This window comes from Oncorhynchus nerka, linkage group LG14 (assembly GCF_034236695.1).
Source record: "Oncorhynchus nerka isolate Pitt River linkage group LG14, Oner_Uvic_2.0, whole genome shotgun sequence".
Classification (NCBI taxonomy): Eukaryota; Metazoa; Chordata; class Actinopteri; order Salmoniformes; family Salmonidae; genus Oncorhynchus; species Oncorhynchus nerka.
The window spans coordinates 54,941,517-54,951,657 of record NC_088409.1 but is presented as its reverse complement, the minus strand read 5'-3'; positions in this window follow the sequence as shown (position 1 = coordinate 54,951,657).

Here is a 10,141-nt window from a genome sequence, read left to right as displayed (position 1 = left end):
GGGGAATTCCTGATTCTACCTGGATTATGTTTTTTTCATTTTTCATTTATTTAACTAGGAAAGTCACTTAAGAACACATTCTTATTTACAATGATGGCCTCCTGCGGGGACAGGGGCTGTGATTAATCACAACAAGATAGACAACACAAAACTACATAAAGAGAGACCTAAGAACACAACATAGCAAGGCAGCAACACATGACAACACAATATGGTAGCAACACATCATGACAACAACATGGTAGTAACACAACATGGGTGCAGCACAAAAATGGTTTAATGGGCACAGACAACAGCACAAAGGGCAAGAAGGCAGAGACAACAATACATCATGCAAAGCAGCCACAACTGTTAGTAAGAGTGTCCACGATTGAGTCTTTGAATGAAGAGATTTAGATAAAACTGTCCAGTTGCAGCTCGTTCTCATCACTAGCTACAACGAACTGAAAAGAGGAGTGACCCAAGGATGTGTGTGCTTTGGGGACCTTTAACAGAATGTGACTGGCAGAACAGGTGTTGTATGTGGAGGATGAAGGCTGCAGTAGATATCTCAGAAAGGGGGGAGTGAGGCCTAAGAGGGTTTTATAAATAAGCATCAACCAGTGGATCTTGCGACGGGTATACAGAATGGCCAGTTTACAGAGGAGTATAGAGTGCAGTGATGTGTCCTATAAGGAGCATTGGTGGCAAATCTGATGGCCGAAAGGTAAAGAACACCTAGGAGCTTGAGAGCACTCTTACCTGCCAATCTATAAATTATGTCCCCATAATCTAGCATGGGTAGAATGGTCATCTGAATCAGGATTCGTTTGGCAGCTGGGGTGAAAGAGGGGCAATTACGATAGAGGAAACTAAGTCTAGATTTAACTTTAGCCTGCAGCTTTGATATGTGCTGAGAAAAAAAACAATGTACTGTCTACCCATACTCCAAAGTACTTGTATGAGGTGATTACCTCAAGCTCTAACCCCTCAGAGGTAGTAATCACACCTGTGGTGAGAGGGGCATGCTTCTTACCAAACAACATGACCTTTGTTTTGGAGGTGTTCAGAACAAGGTTAAGGGTAGAGAAAGCTTGTTGGACACTAAACTGAGTATAATCTGCATATAAATGGATGAGAGAGCCTCCTACTCCCTGAGCTATGTTGTTGATGTAAATTGAGAAGACCATGGGGCCTAGGATCGTGCCTTGGGGTACTCCCTTGGTGACAGGCAGTGGCTGAGACAGCAGATGTTCTGACTTTATAAACTGCACTCTTTGAGAGAGGTAGTTAGAAAACCAGGCCAAAGACCCCTCAGAGACACCAATACTCCTTAGCCAGCCCATAAGAATGGAATGGTCTACCGTATCAAAAGTTTTGGCCAAGTCAATAAAAATAGCAGCACAACATTGCATAGAATCAAGGTCAATGGTGACATCATTGAGAACCTTTAAGGTTGCAGTGACACATCCATAACCGGAAGCGGAAACCAGATTGCATACCAGAGAGAATACTGTAGACATCAAGAAAGCCAGTCAGTTGATTATTGACAAGTTTTTCCAACACGAAATAGAAATAACAGTTAGGATCAGCTTGATCTCCCGATTTAAATAAAGGACGAACCGTGGCTGCCTTCCAAGCAATGGGAACCTCCCCAGAAAGGAGAGACAGGTTAAAAAGGTTGGAGATAGACTTGGCGATGATAGGGACTGCAACCTAAAAGAAGAAAGTGTCTAAACCATCTGGGGTCAAGTTTCAGGAGCTCCTTTAGCACCTCGTACTCAGTGACCGCCTGCAGGGATCAAGCTGATTCTATACTATTTTACATAGGCCAGCTCATGAAGGAAGGCTTGCTCATTAAAGTTTTATAGCAAGTATCTATGACAAATCAGGACAGGTCGTTTCACTGAGCAGCCATTATGAACACAGACTGTAAAATAGTAATCACTAAGGTCATTACAGAAAACACCAGACTGATACCTATCAGGATTATTTGTGAGGATAACATGGAGGAGAGTAGCCCTCTGGGTGTTTGGAGTCATACCTTATGGGATTGGTAATAATCTGAGAAAGATTTAGAGAGTCCCATTGCTTTAGGTCTTGCTCAGGTGGTTTAAGCATGTCCCAGTTTAGGTCACCTAGCAGGATAAATTCAGACTTAGTGTAAGGGGCCAGGAGAGAGTTTAGGGCAGGTATGGTACAGGCCAGTGCTGATGGAGGACGATAGCACCCAGCAACAGCCAGCAAATAGCTAATTTAAAGGTTAAAGCTTAAAACCAGCAAATCAAATTGTTTGGGGACAGACTTGGTGGAGACAGCCAAGCACTGAAGGTGATTCTTGGTAAAGATTGCCACTCCCCCACCTTTGGAAGATCTGTCTAGCCGAAAAGGTTATAACCAGAAAGATTAACATTAGTATTCAAAACACTCTTCCTTAAGCATGTCTCCGTAATGACCAACACATCTGGATTGGAGCTGTGAACCCACACTTTCAATTGATCCATTTTAGGTAATATGCTTCTAGTGTTAACGTGCAGAAAACTGAGGCTATTAAAGGGGAGCAGAAACCAGTGAAGCAGATATCAAAGCACAAGTCAGAATTGGGGATAGCAAAAGTAGATGGGCCAGGGTGTACATGCACATTTCCAGATAATCATCAACAGTAATACAATCAAGGCACGGCATAGGACAGGGAGAGCTCTGCAGTGCTGATTTATGACATCTGAATGTGCATTAGATGGCAACAAGATCATATTGTACAGCAATTTCATCAGGTAACATGAATACAAAGCCGGCGAGAGGTGGTTAGAATAGGATGGGAGGCCAAAAGTCTTTGTAACCAATAGAGAGTCAGAGTCCCGAGTGTGGGAACAAACATAGTCTGTCCCACGGTTGGGTAAAGAAAGTTTGTAGTCAACAAAGTATGCAGGAGTCATGAGGCAAATAGCAAAATGCACAAGAAAAAAGTTGATATATAATGACTTTGTTCAGAGTCACTCGCGTCAACAGTGCGTGTGTGCTAGAGTCTGGCGAAAGCTCGGGAGAGAGGGGGGAGTGTGGTGGGGGTACCTGTACCAGACAGGGGGAGACAGGTCAGGGCAGACTGTCACGAGCGTCATAATGATTGGACAAAGGCACAGCGTGCGTAGAGTTCCACATATTTTAATTAATAGAAACTCACCAAACAAAACAAACAATCACAAACGAACCGTGACGCTACTGGTGTGCACACAGGCAACTATCTGTAGACAAGATCCCACAAAGCACAATGAGGAAATGGCTGCCTAAATATGATCCCCAATCAGAGACAACGATAAACAGCTATCTCTGATTGGGAACCAGACCAGGCCAACATAATCCATTAATCACCTAGATGACCCACCCTAGTCACTATCACGCCCCAACCAACACAGAGAATAAACAGCTCTCTATGGTCAGGGCGTGACACAGACGGTGAACAGATCGCCAGGTGGAATCCAAGCAGCAGTGCAGCAGGCAACGGGAGTAGGTGTCACACCCACTTGGGAGAAACTTTTATTTCTGGAGGAAGATCTCTTGTAGAAAATGCCAGAGGATGGTCTTTGAACAGCGAGAGGAGGCTTCAAAGGGGGCTTCAAAGACTCCTTCTACTTGTTGGGCCCAAAGGCCTTGACACCTCTCACTTCACACCTCAGTGGTAACTTAAGTTGTATCTGGTCTGTCCTAGCAAGTCTGGCAGCCTTAACTCAGCATTCAGTCCCCATAAAGTATGTACTTTTTTCCCATTTGTTTTTCTTTTTTTTCTTTTTCTTCTTGGCTTTCAACATAGCATCAGACCAAACACTACTCACTCAGTTCCAGGTTGGATGGTGTCCTCAGGTCTCTGCTGTTTGTTTGCTAGAGCACCCTCCGTATAGCTTGGAAAAATGAAAGCTTGGTAGCAGTAATCCCTCCAGGTAATTTTGGCCAAAATCAGGTTGTAGGTTTGGAGTTTTGATCTGGAGTGAAGGCCATGCCGAGGAGGGGAGCATCCTGCATATGTCCCTACCGAAAAATCCAAGTTTATCTAACTCCAAATCTCTCCTTTTGTAAAAAAAAACATGTTGAAAAATGTGAGCTCACATGCATCTGTGTCCCTCTCTCTCCTGTATGCTTGAGAGGCTTCCATTAGAGAACTCCCTCTGTGTTCTGTTAGGCAAGTAACTCTTTATCCACATTTTAGCAGGGGGTGTAAAGCCATAACACATATTTTTCCAGCAGCGGACTATGATCGATAATGTCAAAAGCTGCACTGAAGTCTAGCAAGACAGCCCCCACAATCATTTTATCATAAATTTCTCTCAGCCAATCATCAGTAATTTGTGTAAGTGCTGTGCTTGTTGAGTGTGCTGAAAGTCTGTTATCAATTTGTTTACTGTGAAATAGCATTGGTGTCTCTGAGGGGTCTTTGGCCTGGTTTTCCAGAAGTTTACCAAGGGTTGGTAACAGCGTGATTGGTCGGCAATTTGAGCCAGTAAAGGGGTCTTTACTATTCTTGGGTAGTGGAATGACTTTAGCTTCCCTCCAGGCCTGAGGGCACACAATTTCTAATACGCTTAAATTGAAGATGTGGCAACATCGTCTGCTATTATCCTCAGTAATTTTCCATCCCGATTGTCAGACCCCGGTGGCTTGCCATTGTTGATAGACAACAATAATTTTTTCACCTCTTCCACACTGATTTAATGTAATTCAAAAGTACAATTCTGTCTTTCATAATTTGGTCCGATATACTTGGATGTGTAGTGTCAGCGTTTGTTGCTGGCATGTCATCCCTAAGTTTGCATTTCTTGCCAATGAAAAAGTAATTAAATTAGTTGGCAATATCAGTGGGCTTTGTGATGAATGAGCCATCTGATTCAATTAATGATTGTCAAACAGCTCTTACGCTAAAAGGCCATTATCATTTTTACAATTTCTCAGTATTATTCCAAACTCAGTGTATATTTCCACGCTATGAGGTTGGAATAATACTGAGAAATTGTAAAAATGATAATGGCATTTTAGAGCTGTTTGACAAGACCGCCTGAAACGTCAGCCTGTTTTTGTGGGATGGAGTTTTGGCCTATCTGGCGACATCACTAGGTGTTAAATTAGTTAATAGACCAATAAGAAACAGAGTTCCAAACCTCTCTGCCAATAAAACCTTGTTTTCAGTTTTCCTCTCCCCACTCAGACCACTCCCAGGCATCCAATGGTTGTGTGCGACATCATCGACTGAGTCATCGACTGACGGGTTGCTATTGGTGCTTTCAAGACAACTGGGAACTCTGAAAAAACGAGGTCAAACCATGACGTCAGTGATCTTCATGTCGGAAAGTCGGAGCTCTAGAAAGATACCCGAGTTTCCTGCTTGGAATTCTGAGTTGAATGACCTATCAAAAATTTTAAAAAAATGTTTTCGAGTTCCCAGTTGTCTTGAACGCACTGAAGACGAAAGTCAGAGATTTCCGAGATCCGAATTCCCAGTTGTTATGAACACGGCATATAACACATGGGTTACGTTCCCCTGCTCAGATGTTGATAACGTCAACCAATGGTTACGTGCCACGTCATTTACTAACAGAAATACATATCCAAGCATTGTAAGATCTGGCAACATCTAAGCAGTGATACGCAATCTTTGTTAAATTACTGCTGGTTACTGCAGGTCTGTCAGGGAAGAGCAGGAATCCACTGAAGTTGCTGTGAAAGCCATTATCAACGAGCCTGTTAGTGTTAACCTTTTGGGAGCGTTGGGTAGACCGAGTCCCCCTGCTCCATCTTTAGAATTGCTGCACTACATACATATTACTGCCCTCCATAACTATTGCTCAGTAGCAAAAACATTCTGGGCCAGCGATTACGCATCAAACCATGCACTCTCCTACAGAGATTTGCGGTTGTCCAAGCCAGTGAATCTGAAGTAGTAGACTCCTCTTACTACTGCTGTGAAGGTACCTACATTAGAGGAATACCATGGAGGGATCAACAATGTCACTGGCATTCTCTCATAAACAGCCTGTTAGTGACATTGGACTCTTGTAGCTGGTCTCTTTAAAAAAATATGTGTACATACATGTAGAAATGTGTGTAAATCGTATCTGCAACTGGGCTGGTCACGTTGTTGACGTTTGTGATGACTTTGGTGAAGATCAGAGTGGTATCATCAGTGAAGGGTCCTACCTCCTCAAATGAATTCCTCTCATTGGCAGAGAACGGCACCTTTGATCTGTCTGTGAACATAACAGCATTTCAACTGCACTGTCCATCAGTACAGTGCCGTCAAGCACACAATACACTGTGTTACTCTAATGTGGTCTATGTCTGCCACTGTGGACCTGACCAGCCCGGGGCATTGATATTCTACTCGTTGAAAGGTTAATTCATAAAATGTCCCGACATCTATAAGAAGAATGGAAACGACAACCCCCCCCCCACTACATTTCAGAAAGGTAGGCCTCACGTAAAGCCTTACCTAGAGTTTATGTGCTTTTGAGTGACATTGGCAGAACGGTGGAGGTTAGAAACAAAATGTAGGTATGGGATCATTCAACAGATGCTCCAGATGAACACAAGCCTACACCTAACCATGTGAAATGAACTCTTCACAGTTCAAACTTGGTCCTACGGAGAACAAGGCTTTTCTTCAATAGAAAAAGCATCGCTTACATTCCTCACATAACCATGACGAACCCGTGGACTGCAATTGAGCTAGCTAAAACATCCTTGACCACAACCCATCGTGACCTTATAGGGATGCCCTGTGTTGAGGCTCAGCTTACTGTGGCAAAAGGAAATGATTTAGTTCATAATCAACATGTTGCTTCATTCTCTCCCGTCAGTTATATAAAAACACTGTCTTCCATCCTCTGTAGAACGTTAAATTCTTAACGTAAAGTATTGAAACTCAGGGCATTGTTAAAGTGTTCCCAGGAGGCTGTACATTGAATTTCAGCTTCCTGCAATTACACAATTACAGGAAGTGACTAAATTGGGGGTTATCAGGGCGGTTTTGAAGGGTTAATCGACCCAAAAGCATTTTTGACCTACATTGGTCACAATGGTCTTGCAGTTCTAGAAACTAAGATCCTTGTTAAAATGAATTCTGAACAGGATATGTTTCACATTTATTTAGATTGACTTGAAATTTGAAACTGTCTGTGTCTGTCAGTTTGTCTATCTGCGTTTGCCTGTCTGTCTCTGCCTGCCTGCATGTGTCTGTCTGTCTGCCTGTCTTTCACCAACTTGTTTTGCATTGAATGCCATTTTTGAAAGCCCTTGACACATATTTATGTGGGAGGGAGAGAGAAGAAGATGCAGGTAAATGTGTGGTAGGCCGTCATTGTATATAAGAAGTTGTTCTTAACTGACTTGCATGGTTAAATAAAGGCTAAATAAAAAAATTTAAAAAAGAGGAGGGGGAATAATGAGGAGGTAGAGAGAAAGAGACACAGGGGGGCAAGGATAAGTGGACGGAGGGAGGGGAGAGAGAGAGAGAGAGAGAGATGTCCATATGTCTGTCTCTCTGTCTGTAAGTCTCATTTTTTCATATGTTCCCATTAACTGGAATGTGTTGACATAAACTTCAATTGGTTGACACTCATCTTTTCCTACTGGCACTGCAAAGATTGCTGGGAGCATAGCCAGTTGACATAAGTATCAATCTTGTGACTCTTGTTTTCCCATTGAATGCAATGTATTGATATAAGCATCAACCCTGTGATACACATCTTTTCTCATTGACTGCCATTTATTGACATAAGCGTCAATTGGTTGACACTCATCGTTTCCCATTGAATGCAATGTATTGACATAAGGTTCAACCCTGTGACACTCATCCTTTCCTATTGACTGCAACACATTGACACAAGCATGAGGTTTTGAGGCTGATAATGGGCTGGATCTCAAATCAAAAATGTTGGAGAAAAGACGAGTTAGCTGACAACATCACGAAAACAATGTGCATGCTTCAATGAGGCAGAAGGCTGTGTGTTGTTGTGATTCTGGGTGGTCAGATCGCTAGTAACAATGACAAGAAACTTCCATGTGGGGAATCGTAGATTGCTCGCTTCAGCTAGTTTAATCTTGTTCTTGATACTATGTCTTGTTTTGAGGTGTTTGGACTGATGTCAAGTCTATGCTAATATGGCTAAAATTCACAAGCTAGCTACCTAACAACTGTACCAATGTCTTTTAGAGACAACAAGTACTCATTGTGCACATTTATTAATATTTTCAATGAACATTGGAGACGAAATATAGTTTACATGTTGTCAACAATCTAAGCCTACCCTGTCTGTTTTGCCCCATAGTTGCATACGTGTCGCTGTTGTTGCTAAACAACCAACCTGTCTATAGAGCTGTCTATAGAGCATCTAAGCTATTAGTTCAAGGGCTTTCCTTATGTACATTTTATTTTCCCAATTCTAATACATATCTGTAGTGTATTAACATACATTTATTATGGCTGTATCTTCAACTTATTACAGATGGTCTGGCATGGGGTTTTGCTTTATTCAAGCCTTTGGGAAAGAGGAAAGGAGGAAAAGTCATTAATCAAAAGAAAGTTTTTAAAGAGCATTAGTTGATTTATTATTTTCCACAGGTTACCTCAGAAATAGTATAATTATATACACAATCTGGAATGTTGAATAAATGCATATCAATCATCTTACTATAGTTGTTTCCAGAGAAATATTTGAAATAGCTATTGAATTTAAATTGAATTTATTTTGGGTAACAGACATATACAACAAAATGTACAATGTGGACCCAGAGGATATCACTTGAAAGTATTAATTAAATCCCTTGCTTCCAAAGTGGTCCTCGATTGTAAAAACAATAACACATATAATGATTAAAAGGCAAGACAAAATTACAAACAACCATAAATACATTCATTTATATTGACATCCTAAAAAAGTGGCACTATTCACTGCCCTTCTCCCTAACCTTAAAAATCAACCATATTAAATTCACATTAAAACAATCTATTAATTGCACATCATACCGATCCTTCAAATAAATACACCTGACCAGCAGTAGGGGGCACAAGAGGCAGTGGAGTTGTTTCTCTAACTTAGACAACCTTGACCAAATGAAAACCTTTGCCTGCTTTTTAAAGCTATTTCTACTTTTTCTTTGCTTGATCTCCAAGGGGAGGCTATTCCATAGACAAATGCCTGCATAGACAAACGTGCTCCTTGCGGTACTGTTTACTCTTGGGATTTTACAAGACATAACACTAGCTCTGGTATTGTAACTGTGTTGGTTATAGACCATAGCAATGTGGGTTTTTCATGTAACCTGGTGCACAATCATTTAAGATGTCAAACATATGATTAAGTCTAAGTTGGTCCACTCTGGACTCCAAAGGCAACAAGCCCACCTCCCGGAAGTCCTATATCGCTATGTGGGTCCTAGAGGGGTCATTCAGCATATACCTGTGTGGGTCCTAGTGGGGTCATTCAGCATATACCTGATAACATTATTTGCATGACCTGCATTTTCTTTTTCAGCTTTTTTGATAGCCCACTATACCAAGCTGAGGAGGCATAATCAAAATGACACTGAATTAAGGTTGAGACAAGCAGTTTCGATATAAAAATGTCACTTTGTTTGCCATTTAAGAAATACTTTTTTAGCAGCAATCAGGTCTCCAGAAAGGGATTGATCTAGGGACACATCAAGATAAGATACATTTGTTTTACCTTTATCTTGTCAGCCCTGACAAAATGCAATTTCTTACTCAGGGTCTATACATTAATTGGGTTGCGTCTGCATTGCAATGATTGCTGCTTTTACAAACTCACATATATGCCAAATATACCTATGTGAAATTGCAAATAAATGTAAAGCTTGGTCGCAAATGGGTCTTCCAAATGAACAATGACCCCAAGCATACTTCCAAAGTTGTGGCAAAATGGCTAAAGGACAACAAAGTCAAGGTATTGGAGTGGCCATCACAAAACCCTGACCTCAATCCTATAGAACATTTGTGGGCAGAACTGAAAAAGCGTGTGCTAGCAAGGAGGCCTACAAACCTGACTCAGTTACACCATCTCTGTCAGGAGGAATGGGCCAAAATTCTTATTGTGGGAAGCTTGTGGAAGGCTACCCGAAACGTTTGACCCAAGTTATTAAACAATTTAAAGGCAATGCT